The sequence below is a fragment of the Rhinolophus sinicus genome, linkage group LG07 (assembly GCF_036562045.2).
Source record: "Rhinolophus sinicus isolate RSC01 linkage group LG07, ASM3656204v1, whole genome shotgun sequence".
NCBI lineage: Eukaryota > Metazoa > Chordata > Mammalia > Chiroptera > Rhinolophidae > Rhinolophus > Rhinolophus sinicus.
The window spans coordinates 33,173,265-33,194,227 of NC_133757.1; the positions used below are offsets into that span (position 1 = coordinate 33,173,265).

Genomic DNA, 20,963 nt, shown 5'->3' on the forward strand with positions numbered 1-20,963 from the left:
AGGAACACCCACGGAGCCATAGATAGGGGAGTCATACCACTATAGTCTCGCTGGTGGCTGGGTTGGAGACACAGGAAACAGGAGCCATACTCCGCCCTTGCCAGCCCCCATCTGCTTGCTAGCCCCCCATTGCTGCTAGCGTAGCCACAGCAGTTATATTAGTGGCCAATGACTCAATGGTTACAGCTGACAGCCAACTAGCCACAGCTGATGGCCATAGAATCACTGTTGATGGCCAATTACTACCTGAGCCAGCACCTTTCCACGTGAGGCTGAGAGCCTGGAAACTGCACTCCTGGTTCTATCCCCACACACCTCTTAAGTGCTTTGGGTTATGATTGCAGGCGAACAGCTAGGAAACCCTCCTTCCTGAACTGTGCACCCACTCTGTGAATTTTAAGCTTGACTGGATCCTGGACAATAGAAACAAATTAGATTACCTCTCACTTTCCTGCGATAGCTTTCCCTTCCTCTTTCATGAATCTCAGTGTATCTACATATGTCTATATATACACACTGTCATGCGGGGTGGCCTGCGGGGTCTCTGCTCCTGCTCCCCATACAAGAACACAGGATATGGCCAGGCCAAAAAGGAACACCCACGGAGCCATAGGTAGGGGAGTCATACCACTATATTCTCTCTGGCTGCACTATACTCTCACTGGAGGCTGGATCCACACTGTCCGCAAACCGCCATCCACGCTTGCCAGCCCAGCCGCCATCTTCTTGCTAGCCCCCATTCTTTCTTCTTTTTTCCTCTTTCTGCTAGCGTACCCACAGCAGTTATATTAGTGGCCAATGGCTCACTGGTTACAGCTGATGGCCAACTAGCCACAGCTGATGGCCATGCAATCACAGTTGATGGCCATTTACTACCTGAGCCAGCACCTGTCTATGTGAGGCCGAGAGCCTGGAAACTACTTTCTGGGGCTCTGCCCCCACACACACAGTTGCAGTTTTCACACTGCAGCGTTATGAAGTTTATTGAATTGCTCATATGCACATAGGATTTATACAGAGGGTGCCAAAAAAGCATACACATTTTTTTTTTTTTTTTTTTTTTTGGGGGAAGGGGAACAGGACTTTATTGGGGAACAATGGTCAAATTGTTGTCCTTTCAGTCTTAGTTGTGGGGGGTTCTGTTCAGCTTCAAGTTGTTGTTCTTTCAGTCTTAGTTGTGGAGGGCGCAGCTCAGCTCCAGGTCCAGTTGCCGTTGCTAGTTGCAGGGGGCGCAGCCCACCATCCCTTGCGGGAGTCGAACCGGCAACCTTGTGGTTGAGAGGACAGGCTCCAACCAACTGAGCCATCCGGGAGCTCAGCGGCAGCTCAGCTCAAGGTGCCGTGTTCAATTTTAGTTGCAGGGGGCGCTGCCCACCATCCCTTGCGGGACTCAAGGAATTGAACTGGCAACCTTGTGGTTGAGAGCCCGCGCTCCAACCAACAACTGAGCCATCCGGGAGGCAGCTCAGCTCAAGGTGCCGTGTTCAATCTTAGTTGCAGGGGGCAGAGCCCACCATCCCTTGCGGGACTCGAGGAATCGAACTGGCAACCTTGTGGTTGAGAGCCCACTGGCCCATGTGGGAATCGAACCGGCAGCCTTCGGAGTTAGGAGCACGGAGCTCTAACCGCCTGAGCCACCGGGCCGGCCCCAAGCATACACATTTTAAGAAAGGAAAAAACTGTATTAAAATTATAATACTCGATATATATTGATAACAAAAGATGAATACAAGTCATGTGTATACATTTTTTGGCACCCCAGGTATATATATAGTCTTCTCATATAAAAGAGCTTCTGCTCTTGGTGGAACAGCCGACATATTATTAGTTTAGCCAGTGTAATTGATTATAAATTTTGTAAGCAGAAAATTGGTGTGCTTAAAAATACGTATTAATTTTCATGAATGTTTGAGGAAAGTTGCCTATAAAGCATATGTTTTCCTTTTGATCCCTTCTGTAAAACTGCAGGCGTTTAATTGACAGAGTGAGGAAAGGTTCATGACAGGATGGCATGCTGGACTTTGACATTTAGCATGTGATGGTAGTGATGTGTTGGGAGCACAGAGTAAAGGACGTAGCAGCTGGAACAAGTTAGGAGACACTCAGCCTCAGCCACTCTGGCAGGAGGGGATGAATGCCTGACCCAGGAATGGAAAAAAAACGGTACAGATGTGAAAGATACTAGGAAGCTCTCGTATATGTATATACCCATTGATAGTGAATGGTCCAGAGAGAGGGAGGGAGATCAGATGATTCCGGAATTTAACTGAAGGTAGCCAGGACAATATGATTACCTTTACGAGGAATATGAGAGTCAAAAGAGATTTATCCGCTTTATCATCTAGGAGATAGGACCAACTTATGCCTTTTCTTGTGGAGGGCGGCCGGATGGCTCAGTTGATTAGAGTGCGAGCTTTGAAGGACTGGGTCGCCGGTTTGATTCCCACATGGGCCAGTGACCTGCGCCCTCCACAACTAGATTGAAGACAATGAGCTGCCACTGAGCTTCCAGAGGGGCGGCCAGATGGCTCAGTTCGTTAGCGCGCCAGCTCTCAACAACAAGGTTGCCAGTTCAATTCCCGCATGGGATGGTGGGCTGTGCCCCCTGCAACTAAAGATTGAAAACGGCGAATGGACTTGGAGCTGAGCTGCGCCCTCCACAACTAGACTGAAGGACAACAACTTGGATCTGATGGGCCCTGGAGAAACACACTGTTCCCCCACATTCCCCAATAAAATCTTTTTTTTTTTTTTTAAAGGATAAATGTTAGGTGATAGGCTTATCTTGCACCTGCCTTTTGTAAAAAATTTATTTTAAAATTGTTTTGTATTTTTTTAAATTTATTTTTCAGTTATAGTTGACATTCAATATTACATTAGTTTCAGGTGTGCAACATAGTGATTAGACATTGATACACCTAACGAAGCGATCACCCCAATAATTCTAGTACCCATCTGGAACCAGACATAGTGATGCTGATAATAGTCACTAAATTCCCTGTGCTGTACCTTAGCACCTGCTCCCTTTGACCATAATTCAGTCTCTCAAGTGGAAGAACTCTTAGAGATCTTCAGAGAGAGATGAAGCCGTTTCCTAGGGCTGCGTACCTGGTCACTTACTGGCAGAGTTGGAATTAGGACAGGAGCTCTTGACTCCTCGTATAGGTCTTTCTACTCTTCCGTGCTGGTTTGGAGAAAAGAACAGCATTTTAGAAAGGGTCCTTGATCTCACTTTAGATCTTATCTTTGGTTGTTGAGTATTTTCTATCTTGGTCTATAGAATGACTGGCTCTAAACAAATATGAGAAAGTTAAACTCAGGAGATCTTCGCCAAAGCTAAGAAGGTTTAATTTGTAACTTAAAAAAAAAAAAAAAAAAAAAAAAATTCTTCCTCTGTAAAAACTCCCTACCCTTATAAGCAATCAACTTATTTCTTACCTAGTCCTCAGGCCCTAACTGTTCTATAGTCTCCTATAATTTGCTAATTGCCAACTACTTCAAGTTTCTTTTAAATAATTTTATTCCAAAATAATGTTTACAGTACAATGACCCAGATAGAATGAGTATTTCCAAAATCACTCTTACTTTATTAAAAGTTGGTTTAATAGTAGCATAATGAAATCATTCCAATTTTAAGCATTTTGTTTTGCTACTAATAAAATTTCTGTTGTATTAATAAGAACACCAAAATCCAAGTATCCTAAACCAAAAACTTTTTTTTTTTTTTGTCTCACTCAAGTAAGGGATTCAGACCATGTAATCCCAAAGAACTATTTAGGCTCTAAAATTCTTTGGATATCTTAACATTGAAAACTAATAAAAAATCATGAGCCCGCCTGTCCACGATTTTGGAGATTCTGATGGAGAACTAAAAGGGCCAAGACTTAGCATCAGGTGCCTACTGTATGTCAAGCACCTGCCAAAGGCTTGCGGTGTATTACTACATACCGTCTGTCCAGCACAAAAACAACGTTAGGTGAGCATTCTCTCCCCTCAGTGCAGATACTTAACCTGCCCTAGGTCATACAGTGTCAGCGGTCAGATCCAAATCTGCTTTGCCCCCAGATCCTATCCTCATCACAGCCAGGACTGCTGCCTGTCTCTAGAACTTTTACTAAGGAATAGAAATGATCGTGTACATCCAGTGTTCAAGTATCTATCATAACAAGATTAATCCTCATTTTATAAGAGTTTTTAAAAGGCCATCTACCATTTTCTTGAAGTTGTTAAAGGCTGAAGTTGGGGGGGAAAAAAAACAGACTGTAAAAGGCTCCTGAGCCTGATAGAAATCAAGGAAAGTTCCGCCTTAACCGACAGTGAACACGCTTATAGTGAACACGCTTATTGGCCAGCATTGCACGGGCTGACTCATTCATTTCTTTTTTGCTGAGATAGAGGGCCACGCCCTGCATTCCAAAAACGTCTGCTTCCTCGCTCCACTACACCCGCGGCTTCCTTGCTAGAGCCTCTGGGGTTGGACTCCGCGTCTCAGCTGACAGCTCTTCCCCGCCCCGCCCCCACCCCCCCACGCAGAGGACCCGCCCGCCCAGCGCAGGGCTGGTGAGCACCGCGGTCTTTGCATGCCAGCACCGCAGGCCGCGGGAGAGGGACGGCCCCGGCTGGCAGAGGGGAGGGAGCGCCCAGGAGCAGGGGCCCGTGTCCGCGGGCCGCTCCCCGCCTTCGCCTCTCCTGTGCCCGGGCAGGCAGCGCGCACCCTGGGCGCGCGGGAGCCGCGCTCAAACTTAGTGCCCCAGGAACTTTCCCGAGACTTTGCCTCCAGCGATTAGAGACCGTAAGTGTTATTCCCTCTGGGATGCTGTGGTTCATTAAAATGACGTCTGGGGCAGTCTTTGTGGCAGGCTTTGTGGCACTGACACACGGTGGGACCTCGTTCAAAGCAAGGAGAAACAGCCTTTCTTGCTTTGCCGAAAACATCCACTAACTCAGTGGTTGCCATGCCCTCTGCTAGTGCGACGTAAGGAGAATCTTAGTTTGTACTGGCTCTTGCTTTGATGGTAAAATGGGCAATAGCTATTTACACCTGAGAGCGCTCAATGTCGTTGCTGAAACAGTGGGTCATGGTATAGGGAGGCTGCATCAACAAATGCTCGAAGTTTTGAGGGGTGCTTTTGAGAGCCGAGGTTCAGGCTGTGATTTCGGTTTGGGGTTATGAGGCTTTCCTAATAGAGGTTTTTGAAGAAGTGGAATTGTATTTACAGTTTGTTACTAAGGTTTGGGGAAATATTCACTTTCTCAAAGTCCAGTCCCTGTACAAAATAAAATAAAAGGTCCTTTAGCCAACTCCTTTGGCTGGTTGGGAGCTAGCTGGTGAGTGAGATCTGTACTCGGTGCCAGAAGGAAGCACGTGTTCCCATGTTTTGGAATGAACATGTTTATTCCACAGCTATGCTTTCTATTGATTGTGGCCACGTAATTGGCTCTTGTGGAATTTGTGGAAATAAATACACTGAGAAGAATATATAGCACTTGCTTTTTTCTTTTTCTTTTCCGATTTGTGTTCGCTGTCTGTAGTTGTCACTTAAGTTGTACCATAGTGGGAATCGGGAGACCTGGGGTCTAGTCCTAGTCCACACTTAAACCTATTGAGTTACCACTTTTAAATTTGTGTAAAAATAAAGTCAGTGAGCTTCTTTTTAAAAAAATCTTTTTATATAAGAAATTAGCAGTACATAGAGATTTGTATGGTGCAAGTAAATTTCTTACAAGAGGATGGGGAGGTAGGCAACAGGAGAAGCAGAATCTCATGATTATTGTAGTTTTAATAAAGACACAGTACAAGAGGAACCATCAGAAACACTGTGCTGGAAAGGCAGGCTGAAGACATCCCGGTATCATAAAGGATGACGAGAACATTGTAAACTGACTGAAGAAATTCCAAATGAGTTCAGAACTTATGAATGGAATTAATACTTCCTTCATTTCTGAAGCTGTAGACTCTACTGCACTGATAGGCTCTGTAACATAAAGAGTCAAGTTCTTTGCAGCTGACATTTTTAGGTCTGTGAAGGAAACTTCTTTAGAAAGAAATCACTTCTAAATGGAGGAATTAAAATTTGTTAGATTGTAGCCAGGAAAAAATTGTTAGAATTTTTAATTAGTTGCACGTTGAGCTAGTTTCCAAGCTCATAGGCTAATTGTTAAGTTCAGTTGCTTTGAATTTAACGATTACGTGCCTCTTTGTGAGAGGTAACAATTTGGGATCCCATTTCTTTTGAGAAACAGCCTTAAGTCCACTGGGGTAGTTGGAAAGCCCCCTCCGGTGGTAAGAATGGAAACATAGTTTATTAACTCTTTAAGATGTCTAAAATCTAAAGGGATAATTAAATTTGGATTTGGATTTGTTTTACTCTAATAACTATAAAAGCTGAACATTTAGGAGCCTCCTTTTATCAGGCACTGAGATGCTTTGCACCTAATATCTCATTTAATTTTTACAATTTTGCTGAGAGGTAGAGGTATTATTATCTCTGCTTTGTAGTTCGGAAAACAGCCTCAGCAAGGTTACATAATCTCCAGATTTCACAGCTAGTGAATTTAGTTTACACTGGAAGTTAGCATTTAAGGTTTGTAATTTTTCCCATGTGGCTTCAATTGCTCCTAACAAAATAGTGTTGATTTTCCTGTGTGAAATAATCCAGAGGAAGCTCTTGGTTCAAAGCAGATTTGTAAGTGATTTTAAAAGCTCCTCCTTGCCCAGTGCCAAAATACCAAAGTTCAAGGAATAATACATTTACTCTGGAAGCTTGTGGTTTTCAAATATTAACTAAGCAAGCCCCATTCTTGATGAGCCTGTCAACACATGTGACTGCCTCATAGTTGCTGATTTGGGGTGACTTTCTCCTCCTTTTTTTCCTGAACCTTTTTAGTCTGGACGTCCATGTTCTTCCTGTTCCTCGCAGTTGGGTCTGTGGACTTCAGTAGCTGAGTTCTCCGTGTGTAAATGCACACCTGCACGGTTTCATATGCTATGTGAAATGTTTTATAATTTCTGTTAGCACTTCGGTTAGTGTCGAACCTGCTTGTTTAGAAGGTGAGGTCACGAAAGGCACACTCTGTAAGTGCTAAAAGCTTTTCTTGTTAGATGTCAGTGGGCAAGTCTCAGTGTGTCTCACCAGGGACAGCCAATTCTGAGAGACTCCATCTGCTGCATCATCTGTTGGGATGTCATAATAGAAGAGAGCAAGCCACCTTCTTTGAAGACCATGGACTATAGCATCTATTCCAGGACCGGGTATTGCTCACACCCCCACCTCAGCATTCTCACTATTTGACACAGAACACCCACCTACCTTCCCAAGCAAAGCAAGGATGCTTTGGCCTCCTCCTCAAACCTCCCTGAATCCTAGCTGCTTTAAGTGCCTTGAGTTCTTGAGGATGTTGAAAGAACATGCCAGTGTGATGATAAAACCACTTGGGGGTAATCTTGTGAAAATCATGGAGAGGAGGAAGTGTGCCAGACAACTTGATTTTCAAAACTAGAAAGATAGTAAATTCCTGAAACTTTAGATTCAGACCTTATGTTGGTGTCCAATAGAATTGGAAATCACATTTTTGAAAGGATGGATGGGATCACTTAGAACATGCGATGATGATCAATATCTAGCATCACTCATCTCCAATTGACTTCATTCTTTTTTTTTTTTTTTTTTTTTTTGATAGTTACTGGACAACTATATCAACACTGCCGTAGATATGACATGTCTACTTCAGGAAAACATTTAACAAAGTGCTTAACGTTTTTTACTCAAGATGGTCAAATGTGAGTTGGACAGCAAAATAGATAAATAAATGGGTTTGCATCTTGTCATGCCCCAAGAGGGATGATCCGTAGGGTGATGTCAGACTTGAGCAGATGCTTTGAGGAGGGCACTTGATACTCTGGGGAAAAAACTTCACACATTCGTAGAGATAATTTAGAACCAAGGAGGTGATAATCTCACAGTTCTTTGAAGCACCATCAAGAGTGGTTAAGAACAGGGATGTCGGAGCCTGACCTGGGACAAGTTATTTGAGTCTCTTCATCCATAAAATGCAGGTAATAATACCTGCCTCATAGGCTGTTGATGATGTTGATGGATTAATAATAAGATAACTCAAGTGAAGTGCTTAAAAACGGAGCAGGACAGTCAACTGTGTTAGATGTCAGTCTTTTGCTTTTTGTTCCTGCTTTTACTACCTAAGGCAGTGTCGTGTGCATCTCTCTGTGTTTGTGTTTAAATGTGTGTCCAGAATGGGCTAATCAGGTGTGGGTAATCAAGAGTGGTCGAAAACACTGGGGATGCACACTACGTATATACCTGAGTGTAAAAGCTGAGGGACAGTACTTATAAAGTGAAATAGACGTGGTCGCCTTCTGAATGCTGTACGTTTCCCCCCTCTCACAAGGGCTTTCTCTTTAGGGCCTGTACTTTGTGTAAGAGACAGCTCCACTAAACTAGGATTTAGAAGAGCTCTTTCCTGGTATCAGTACAATCCTTAACCAGTTATGGCATCTTAGGCAGTTAGTTTAGCTCAGTGGTTCTCCACAGGGTGTGATTTTACCCCTCGGGACATTTGGCAATGTCCAGACACATTTTTGATTGGCACAGCTGGGGTAGGGAGGTGGGCTACTGTCATTTAGGGGCAGAGGCCAGGGATGCTGCTGAACATCCTGTATGTAGTGCATGAGACAGTCCCCCCACCCCACCCGAACAAAGAATTACCCTGCTCAAATATCAGTAGTGCTGAGACGGAGAATCTCTGGCTTAACTCCTCAATGCATGTGTTTCTATTTGTGAAATTTGAATACTGATCTTTGCTTTAGCAATATCATAAAGTAGCTTTAACAGTATACTTATGACAGGCCGTTTGAGAGTTAATATATTCTGAAGTCTGCAGATGAACACAGCATATACATTTCATCAGCAGCAGCACAGTAAAATATCATTTGCTCCATTCCCTGGAGGAATATATTACAGTGATTTGAGAGTCAGATAAGCCTGTGCTTGAATCTCAGCCCTATTGATTTAACTTGCTGTGTGATTTGGAGAAAGTTTCTTTATCCATGAAAACCTAATCCCTGTTCCATAGTTTGGAGGAACACATAAGTGATGTGTATGTAAATCTTATAGCATGGTCTTTGGCATGGTAGCAAGCCATTGTTTTTTAAATTAACTTTCTGTTTTTTGGTAATGAGGTTCAGATTTGGAAAGAGGATGAATAAAGAAATTAGATTTTGAATTTTTACAAGATGAAAAACAAAAAGGCTTCTTGTCTTCAGAATTTAGGAGAGGTGAATGTCTTTGGAAGTGTTACTTTGGCCTTGTTGGGAAGAACCGTAATATGCCTCGGGCTGAGAAGCACTTACTAGAGAGGGGTGAGTTGCATGGAAAACAAGAGCCATCTACTTTATATTAGTGTGGAAATAGCCAAGTATAACTCTGTGTTTGTGAATTCCTCCGCTGTAAAAACTTGTAATGTTTGTTCTTAAGCAGTGTACTTTGCTCTACTTTTTTCATCCTACGCTTGATATTACGGTTTCTTAATATATTTCCCAATGCCTTAGGATGTAAGTAACACACCCAGCCAGTGCATATGCAAATGTGTGAACTTGGCAGTCTTAGTGATTTCCTGTACCCTCTCAGCCTCCCCCCCCCCCAAAAGATGAAGCAAAGTTTTCATGTAATCATTCTTCCTGTCATGTCCATGCATGTATCAGCTGTGCAACTAGGAGTCTCCGGAGACCAGCCCCGAGTCCCACTGTTTTCCTACACTATAGTAGCCTATATAGCGGCATGTAGCACATCCATCAGGTCAGTTGGAAGTTAATGTATTTAACTTAAGAGTGTGATATTTTTGAGATAGGGCCTGGGGAGAAAGATCCCTGCGTGTGCACAGCCCACCACTGTCTACTCTTTGAAAGCAGAACATTTTCAGCTCTGTTCATCTTCCAAGAAGGTAGCAGCAGTAAGAGACCCGGCAATGAAAAGTTCCCTGGCTTAGAAAGAGACCCCTATGCAGGTTAGAGAATTGAAGTCAGTGATTTTTTGTTTAAAGAGCGATTTACTCTTGACTTTCTCAAGGTCCGTACTGCACTTGAATTGTTTAAATCACACATAAACACGTGACTTGAATCCTCAAATGCGACAGATATTAGTACCTCCTCCCCCCAGCCTCTCTCTGGGCTTCTGGAAATCTTTCCTCTTGGAGCAGTGAGGAGAATTCATGGCTGGCTCACGCCACTACAATGGTAGAATGAAAATGAACTGGGGACCAAAACACACTGCTGAGAAGTTTACAACACAGACCAAGCCCTGTTAGTGCTTGGAGGCCATCATTAACCTAACCTTCAAGCGTGCTTAACTCTCCTGATTGTACAGAAATAGAAGGTGATATTCCAGGCTCTCTCGGTCTTAGGCTGCCCCTGAGTCGCTGGGTAAGCAATATTGACAAAAAGTCAGTGATTCTAATGAGAATCCTGAACTGGTTCACAAAATTGCATAACTCTGTAGGGTCAGAAGGCAAGAGTTTGGTATTTAAGCCAAAGTCAGGTTAATAATAAACTAAAAGAGATAATCGACAAATGACAAGTTCAGATGGTGCCCGTGACCACGATCATTGAAACCTGATAGATGATTTCTCCACGTTAGCTGTATCCTCATCACTCTGATTTTTCAGATGTGGATGAGGCTAGAAAATTGCATGAACTTCTGAAAGTGTTATTGAAAGTGTTTAAGGGCTGATAATGTATTTGCAAGGCTCCTGGACATCAGCTTAGTAAAATTCTGTAGTATTTCGGACCAAAATCCCAAGTTCTAGACTTGTGCTGAATCAACAGATCTAAATATAGATTTCTTTGTGTTTTGAAACGCGTCTCACCAAAAGGCCCAAACACATTTTAGACATTGAAGGAACAAAGAGATTTAAAATGTTAGAGTGGAACAATGTAACTAACAATATACCTGATTATCCATGTCATAGGTCTATGAGCTCGTATTTTGTAAAGAGTTTAAGCTTGTCATTTAATGAATTCTTTAATATAGTTTTTTAAATATAGGTTGTGGGTATAGTTTCCTTTTTTTTTTTTTTTTTTTAAGAGGTCCCTTTCCATTCCCTGAAATTCCTAAAGCCTTCATTTTGCTGTGGAATTATTTGGCACCTACCATAAGTGTGGTATGTATGTACCATATGTGAGGGTCAACAGGTAGATCCCTCCCCCTTTCTGACTTGGGAAAAAAGATCAGACTCCAAAAGAAACTGTGAAACACATGGGTAATGAATGGATCACAGCAAAGAGAGACAAAATAAGTAAAGAAATTGAATGGGCTCTTGAGCAGAATTATAACTTGGTTAAAGGTGCTAACATGTTAGTCTGAAAGGGAATTTGTTTGAAGAGGAATTTAGAAAGTGGAGCGTGGGAGACCAAGTCTGAGTGGTCCACCTGGCCGGTATACCGGAGATGGTATAGCCTGAGCAGGTCTCTGCGCGGATCTTAGCCCTGGGGGTGGGGTGGGGGTGGGAGGGCTGTCTGTAGGCTTTGAAGTCAAACTGTTAGGTTCCAAACCTGACTCAGAGAATGGCTTTGCTTTAGTCACTTAGTCACTGAATACCAGCGAGCCCACCTAACCTCACAATACAGTGTGAAGCCACACAGGATGCCTCTGTGCGTCCTTCTGATTATAATTTGGGCACCTTGTGGAATTATGCTTTGGGGAAACACATGATCAGCAGATGCCAGCATCAATCTCCGTGATGGTTTCTATTTCTCACAACAAGGTATTATATGGGCATTTTTACTTTCGTTAGCACAAACCCTTCTGATCATCGTATTTATGAGTTTCTAAGATGAAAGGCCAGCCTTGGACTCTGCGAACCCACCAAAGTGGTCATACTACACTGCAAGGACCGGCTGGCTTTCCCAATGTTGTCTTTGCTGTTTGACGTGCAATGTAAGCGTGTGGTGACCATAATACTAGCATCGTTTTTTGTATTGAGAAAATGTTGAGAAGACAAATATCACCAAGTGCATAATTACGCTGGAAATGTGGTGTTCTGTTCTGTGAGTGACTCGTATAAATGTGAGCAAAGTAAACTAGAATGCATTATTATAGTTCCAATTATAAGGTGAACTAATTCCTACTTTGCTAGTTAGCATATCCTATACTTCTCATTTAAATTGCATAAATTACCAAACTACTACACAAGTTCCCAACCAAATCAGTTCATAACCAAAACGTCACAGAATTTTCCAGTGTGGATTTGTATTTCTTAGATTCTTGTAGATCCGTGAAATAATACTTGTCTTTGGTTCTCACAATAACATGCGCTAGTCTTTTGGCCTTTGGGTTCAGAAGCTGCGGTTCTTTTAAACTGTATTCATATAAAGCTGTCCTTTTAACATTCTTCTTTTCCCACTGATACACTGAAAAGGTGTCCTGCTTTATCTACTGTGGATAGTGATTTTTGTAGTGCTGAGCAATTGTTTGATAAATATCAGTCTAGTGAGCCGAGAGAGTCACCTTCTTAAATCCTTAGCATTTACTTCCCGCAGCAAAATTCCCAGGAGAATTAGGTGCCTGATGTCATTTACTTTGATTACATCCATGTAAAGGTCAGAGATGTGAAAGTAAATGCCTCTAACCAGAACTTGGATTAAAGGGAATGTCTTTTATAGTTTCAGCAGTGCCAGGATAGATAAAAGTCAGGTTCTGGGGGACTCCTCCTGGACGGAGAGTGAGGAGTGGACTTGGACAGTGCAGGTGGGTGGAAGCAGGGGAGTATTTCCACTGGGCTGAAGAAGAGGGAAAACAAAGTAAGAATTCCAATGTATCTCTTTCCTTCCCTAACTGGGTCTATTCCTTTCCTCAACCATCAACATCTCCTCCACAGCTCTTCATTCTCAAATTGCTGTATTCAAAGGACTTTTATTCTCTGAAAATGTATTAACCAAGTTATCTGAGTAAATTGTGTGTCTGTGTGAAAAGGGGTCAGGTAGGCTAGGGGTTGTTACAGTGTTACACTGTGAATAGAAGGAATAAAAGGGCTAAGATTTCTATGCTTCTCTCTACACCCACCCGTTCCCCGCCAAAGCAGACAACACCACTAGCGGAAGTCCCTCTCCAGAAAGGGAGATGACCATATGCTAGACTTGCTGTCCAGTACCATAGCCACTAGCCACATGCAGATATTTAAATTAAATAAAAACTAAGTTAAATTAAAATATCGTAAAATTATAGATTCCATTTCTTAGTCTTACTAACCACACTTAGGTGTTCAATAGCCATATGTACCTCATAGCTACCACGCTGGACGAAATAGATACAGAACATTTCTAACATTTCATTTGGAGAAGATGATTCAGCCTTGAAGAAAATATATGTTGACATTGAATTGTTTTCCAGGAATTCTTATATAAACCAAAACATTTATAGGGTTTAGTGTTGGTTCCTTTAGGCCAAATGAAGGTATATTATTGAAAATTCGAGGTCTCCTCAAATTTAAAGTTCAGATTCTAGCAGAGCACGGCGATTGTGAGAGCAGCTGAAGTGAAGCATTAGCAGCCATTATATTCTAACTGAATAGTCAGGACCTAAGTAGTGAAAACGAGGGCATTTAGTGCGGCTACTTCCACAGGGGACGGTGTGGCAGGGAGCCCAACAAGGCACCTTGATAAACCTAGATCAGCCACAACAGGAAGTCATTCCCAGCCTCCGCCTGGAGCTACAAGTGGAAGAGCCGTTATTGGAGGTGGGGGCAGATAGGAGCGTAGCCATAACCCGGAGGTCTGAGATTGACAGTTGGAGAGGAAGGTGAGAAAGGCTCCTGGAAGCTTCTCCCTCTGCCCCCACCCCCTCCTGCCAGTGCCTCCCAGCAGGTTGATTCCCTGTGATCATGCAGAGCAGAGTTAGGGCCAATAGGCCCAGGACTAACACAGCTGGTATCTGTTCAGCTGAACACCCCTTATGTTCAACGTGAACTCCTAATGCTGTCCCCTCTTTAGGCATGCAGAATCAAGCACTTCTTAATACATCTATTAGCATTTTGCATTAAATATACTTCTCTCCTGTGCCCCACTGTATGGCAGAGAAATGGCTGTGGTGTCAGGTCCATGGAACTTGCTAAAAATCCATCTTCCGAGATTTGCTGGAAATCCACCCTTCATGGTGCCCAGGAAAGCTGTTGAAGGGAGGTGTGTAACTGGAGGCATTCCACTATGAAATTGTTACAAGGCAGGTGCTGAAGAATTTGTACACCCTGCAGGAGCCTCCTGAGGGAGCACAGCAGAACCAGGAACCAAAACTAGCATCTTCTGCTGACAAAACTTAACACCATACTAGATAGCAAGTGAAAAAAAAAATATAAGGGGCCCGGATCCATCTTTGCAGATCAGGTAGTAAAGGATGAATTTGTAGCTGAGAGGCAGTAAATTGATAACTGACACAGGGAGGAAAAAAATCCCACCCTTATTCACAGATCCTTTGTTTGTCTTTCATTAACCAGTCAGTTGCACATGATGTGTATACACAGAGGATGCCAAATAAATGTATACACATTTTAAGAAAGGAAAAAACTATTAAAATTATAATGCTCAATATATTACCGATAACAAAAGATGAATACAAGTCATGTGTATAAATTTTTTTGGCACTCCGGGTATTTAGGTGATTTTGATTTTTTTTCCCTTGATGGTACGTCATCATGTCCCTCAGACTTTTAACACTGTATGGTTTGATTACCTGTTAGCCATAGAGTGACTCATTCCTAAGCGACTATTGAGGATTAAGTTTCTTGATTTTTCTTTTTTTGTTTGCCTCTTGAACCTTGGATAAATATGGATAATTGGGAATTGGAATCACATTTATGAAATGACATCCAGCTAGGTGACACTCCAAGCTTTTTGTTTAATGCCTGTGAAGATATTTGATACAACCTAGAATTGTAATTGCACGTGAAGTAATTCAATTGGGATTTTATCTATTAAGCTTTATAAATATTTGCCAAAGGATTTCATAATGCTTTGTAGAGTCATGGTTTTATTTGTTTTTGGTGGCTTTTTATTTCGTTTGCTAGTGCATTTCTTTGCTACTTCCTTATGAATTTGGAAGAATAGTTCTTCCAGAATTGCTTTTTAAACATTTTCCCTCCAGGTTGTTTTCTACAATCCACAGCTTTGAACTGCTAAGATTTCTTTGTGGTGTTCTTCCTCCTACCACCACACAGTGCATAATTTATCCTTTTGTTTAAAACATTAAAAAAGAAGAACTACTTGACCTTGAACCCAAGTTGATAACTTGATCTATCTGTATTGCCTTCTTTTTCTCTACTTCATTTCTTATTTTGTTGTGTTTTTGTCTCCCAGAACTCTCCTAAAAAGTCTTTAACTCATTAAATATATTTAAATTAGATTTTGGTGAAAAACAGTGTAAAGAGAGAGAAGATAATTGCCCATAATCTTACATTTAGGTCATGCATGATGACATCGAAAAGAAATAAAAACAGTGTATGTATGTGGTTAACATACAAATGGTGTCAAAAGGTACAGAAAGAGAAGTAAAAGCCTCTCCTCAAATGTAGCTGTTACTACATTTCTTATAGTTTCTTCCAGAAAAAAAAATGTTTTTGGCACTATCTCCATCTCTCTGGCTCTCTGCTTTTTATATTGTTTAATAAAGGGATTACATTTTCTGCAGCCTTTTTTTGTGTGTGTTGTTATTTTTAGTGTCCTATTATATTTTTAGAGATCTTTCCCGTCAGCACACACAAATCTTCTTATTCACTTTAATGTGTATAAGATTTCATTATATAGATGTATAATAACTTACTTCACCTTTGCCTTATTTCTGGATATTTTAGTAATTGCCAGATACTTGGGAGGAGGAGTTGTGTTGAGCTATTAGAGTTGTTGCAGTCTGCCTTTCTGTAAATACTTGCGTATAAACATCTTGCTGATATATTTGTAGGTTAAATTCCTAATCGGGAGCTTGCTAGGTTAGAGAGCAAAAGCATTTTAACTTTGATAAACATTATCCAGTTGTACTCTACAAAGGTTATGCAAATTGATTTCTTTTAAACCAGGGTTGTATCTTTCCCACACTCCCACCAGTACTGTAAATCACCAAGCCGGAACATTTTTGCCCATCTGATAAGTTAAAAATGTGGTCTCTGTTTTCACTTGCTTATCTGTAATTACAGGTTTAGGATCCTGTAGGTTCCTTGGCCATTTGAATTTCTTTCTGTAAATGGTGGGCTCCCAGTGCTTTGCTTTGCACTTTCTTCTTCTGCTTCCTCCTCCCCATCTGTCTTTTTCTTCCTTTTCGTCCCCAGGGGTTCTTGTCTGTATCATATTGACTTATATGAGTTCATTTTAAATTGGGGAAATTAGACCTATTTCATAGGTACAAATATTTTTTCCCAAGTTATATCCAGCCTTTTGATGTTCATTAAAAACATAGTTTTTATTTTGGTGTAAGGGGTTTAAAACATGTTCTTTAAGAAAGAAATGAAAGAAGGATGGGCATTGAGGAAAGTTGGCCATACTTTCTGCTGTTTGTTTTTAAGGTTGAGTAGTTGTAGGTAGAGATAAAAGTTTATTCGCACTGATCCTGGAATGTCTCATAGCTCTGGAGACCCCATACCTTCTATTTACACCAAGACTACTCTGAAGGAATAATAGACGTTGGTGTCCTCCCCTTATGTATTTGCCTAGGCCTTGTATCGGGCCTCTTAAGAGAAGGTGAGTTTCTGAACAGCCATGTCTGTAAACATCAGAGTTTAGCCACTGGTGAGACCATCCCAGGCAGCCAGTCAAGGAGAATATGCTCATTTCTGTATCCCCAGCGCCTAGTTCTGTATCCGAAATGAAATACAATGTGTTGAATGACTGGATGGAGACAAGGAAGAGCAGGAAGTGCTGGAGGTTGAATGACCCAATCGAAAAGATTCACTTTGGAATACGTTAGTCCCCTGGACGTATGCATGCCTGCCAAATACACCCCTGGGGTCCAGAACACTTCCTCTCTTCATAACCCCTGCTCAGTGAGCTTCTAGACAGCTGGGTAAGTTCTAAGATAATAGTACATAGCTCATGATAAATTTTATAGAATATTAAATGTGGAAACAGTGCACTGGTGCCAAGTGGTTGGACCTCTTCTTTCTTTGTGTTCACATAATTACCTCTCTAGACTGGCTAGTGAGAGAGGTTCATGTCTGTTCTCTTGTGAGTGGAATGTTATTAAAACTATGTAAAATTTATTTTCAAATAATAAGTAGATCAAGAATGGATTTCTCTCCAAATTTCTTTAAAGACTGAACTTCTCCTTTGAACATTTAAAGTGATTTTGGTTAACAAAAATTGAGTATATAAAAACAGCTTGTTACATACTTTGTAAACCAGGGGTGTCCAAACTGCGGCCCGTGGGCCAACTGCAGTCCACAATCCATTTTTTATTGGCCCGCAGCAAATTCCAAAAATATATTTAGTTTACTTAAATAAACCATGTGAGGCAATACGTACTTTACCTCGAGTGAGTGGCCTGGCTGTTTGTGTATTTTACCACATATGGCCCTTGGTGAAAAACGTTGAAAAAAGTTTGGACACCCCTGGTGTAAACTATCACTTAACCTAAATCCAAGAAAAATAGTTGGCTAGTTCTTTGTTTAATATCTCTAGAAAAGATTTTAAGGATTTCCTGACAATTCAAATAACCTATATTTATATACATATCTAATCCTACATATCAAAAGCCTTTTAATCGTATCCTATAAAGGGCTATATGGTTTAACATACACTGTTGCTCCCTGAAAATATCAATAAATCTTCATTTCAAGTAGGATTATGGCCTCTTTTTGATGTCATTTCACCGCAGATGAGATGTCTAATGGCTTTGTTTATTCTCTTCATGGTTTTATGAAGGGAGTTGATTTATTTAATTTGAATTTACTGAAATAAAAACCTACACTAGGAAAAATTAGATTTATTTTTGAGAAAGCTAATGCTAAGTTTTGACTTCTGTTACTGTTCAGTGGCATTCAATGCAAAAATAATTAGACACCAGAACAATAGAGAACCAGTCTTTGTTGTCTTTGTTGTTTCAAATGATCTGCGCTCATTAAGCATCTGTTTCATACAGACTGATGAAATAATTGATGACTGATGTCATTAATTTGTCTTTGACCACACCAATTTATTATAGTTTGGTTATGACAGTTTTCTAAATAGTATATCAAAATGAAAGATAAATTGAGATGTTTAAAAATGTCTAGCTCTCTCAAAGGAAAGCTCACAAATGATTTTAGCACAATAGTTTTGTACCACTTTGGACCACCTTGCTTCTTTAGCTTTAGCTTATAAATCAAGTTGACTAAATAAGGCTGACAAAAATTCATTTGTGAATTTGTCTTTGACGTTTTATACAGCAGGATAAATGAATTAGGCAATGGAATATACTTTGAAAAATGAGTTTCTGAAAGCAGTTTTCTGTGATTTGTTCTACTCAAGAAAGTTGGTTCTATGGGTGAGACCTTGGTGCCTTGTTGAAAACCAGTCGGCCTTGGAGAAACAAAAAAATGAAAAGTAAAATGTTGATACCAACTGTGACCATTCTAAAAAATATATACTTCAAGAAAATTTCAGGAGCTTTTTGTGAGATGTTTTTGGTTAGGTGGTCTAAACTTTTGGTGGTGTATAGGCCTTTTGAAGGAAATGCTTTGCAATTGAAAAAAAAGTATGAACCACTTAAACATGAAACTAGCAGGATTTACAGTACTTGGGAAAGCAATGACTTTGGAAATTGATGACTCTGTAGTTGATTCTCAGTGCTGCCACTTATGGAGGTACCTGAGTGAGGAATATACTTTCTTTGAGCCCCAATTTTCTTAATTTGTAAAAGTGGAGATTAAAATACCTACCTCAAAGAGTTTTGAGAGAGGTGGATGAATTTGGTACATCGTAATCACCCAACAAATAGTAAGTGTCCTGCCTTTACGAAAAAGTTTCTAATATTGTGCATATTGAGAGGTTAGCCACTAAAAATGACCTTAAGGACTACTAAACTTTAGAGCTCCTCTTACACCATAAGACACGGGGAATGGGGCTACCTTAGAACTTGCTGGGTTTTTTTTCAGGAAAGCAGAGATTTGCCTGTGTTATTAGAATGTGATGATTTTTCCCGTTGCTGTTTTAAGTATCAGATAATTGACCCCGGTTTATATTGTATGTTCCAAGATGAGGCAACAAGTCCCACTGAGGTCAATTATTAACAATAAGTGTTTATGTTGGAGCGTTTGTGTTTCAGGTGTCCTGTGACCGTTGGTCCGGTCACACACACCAATTATCTCTCTCATTATGAGTTGGTCATAACACACTGAGCCAAGGCACGTGGGAGCTTCCTGCCACGTACCCTCTGGCCTCGGCGTGGCCCACAGGAAGTTTGGTTACATCAGTGTTGGTCCTAAGACAGGCTCTGACAACTTGTCCAGACTTCGGTTTGAGTCTAATACATTCTGCTCACGTATTGGCATTGAACATACCTGAGGTCTGTCAGTGCCTGTGTTTTTATACTTCTTTCTTTTCCCCCCACGAAGATCAAGTTTCTGTTCACGTTCTTATTAATAAGGGTATTGGCATACATGCTGTTGAGCACTAATGAAGAATACATATTATGTGCTGGACTTTGCTCTGAGTGCCTTGTGTGTATAATACCCTTGGTTAGTCTTCCCCGGCTGTGGAGTAGGTGCTGTTAATTAACTTCAGTTTACAGAGGCACAGAGCTGCAGCAGAGTGGTTGAGCCATGTGCTCAAGGTCTCACAGCAAGTAAACAGAAGAGCCAGGATTTAAATCTGGGCCGTCTCTTGACCACCATGCCAACCTTCCTCTCCAATGAAGAAAGTACAGACAGTTTAGAAAAACATGAAGAAAAAGTACAAATCCCCTCTATCCAGTGACAACCGTGCGTCAGCCATTGGCTGCACATACTTCCAATTCCCTTCCTTGATTTTTGGTGGAGAATCCTCCTCCTTTCCCATTTCTACTTCCAAGGGCTAAGCATTAGGACAGTTTGATATTTATCTTTCCAAATATTCATGCAAACACATGTACCTACAAAGATAATCGACACACATTTCTCATATGTACTACTGCATGCATTGGTCTGCTAAGTACTTTATCTCTCAGTATATCCCGGACATATTTCTATATGTGTTGTATAGAATCTAACATCTTTTAATTGACTAGTATGGACTATACCACTTTTAGAGGATGGCCGTGCCATAATTTCTTTCAATATGCCACTTTCATTGATGGACAATTAGATTATTGTCACATTTTTCCCTACATTAACTTAATAATAAGTGCATATGTTTTATTGTATGAAAGCACTATAGTTAATCCTCTCTTTTGAACTTCAGGCTATTAGAAGGTACTAGGATGAACATTCTCAAAATTGAAGATGTGAGCACATCCTTACTTAGTTACCTCCCAGGCCCAATCGGAATGCTAAGTCCAAATGATCACCCTGTTACTTAACAAACAAAAAGAACCTTTAGTGAGGTATGCTTTCCATGCCATAAAAGTCACCGCTTTTAAGTGTACAATTCAGAGATTTTTAGTAAATTTATCAAGTTATGCAACCAGCACCATCAACCGGTTTCAGATGTTTCTGTCACTCCAGGAAGATCCCTTCTGTCCCTTTATAGTTCATCCCCATTCCCGTCCCCAGGCAACCGCGAATCTACCTTATGTCCCTATAGATTTGCCTTTTCTGAACAGTTCATATAACCTGTCACTGTTAAGAATTTAATATTCATGAATAATGTTTCTTTTCTTATTCTTTTGAATAATTTGGCCCCTATAAAACTCCTGGCTAGAATTGTTCATTATATGTACTAGGGCTCAGTACTGTCTTGGATAATAATAAGAATAATATATACTTATTTATATATATTTTCTTCTGTTCCACAGAGACAC

General features: G+C 41.0%; 1 protein-coding gene across 21 annotated transcripts in view; it reads left to right on the forward strand.

Annotated features, from left to right (window-relative positions):
• The window catches only part of SGMS1 (sphingomyelin synthase 1), a 254,474-nt gene that overhangs the window by 165,311 nt on the left and 68,200 nt on the right, over positions 1-20,963 (forward strand). The window contains exon 1 of one of the 21 annotated variants that reach the window (XM_019738721.2): positions 4,549-4,792. The exons of 19 other annotated variants lie outside the window; for them this stretch is intronic. The gene's annotated coding sequence lies outside the window, so the exon portion shown is untranslated. Of the gene's footprint in view, positions 1-4,548; positions 4,793-20,963 lie in introns of those variants that run through there. One more of the 21 variants, XM_074339425.1, reaches the window with a different exon arrangement.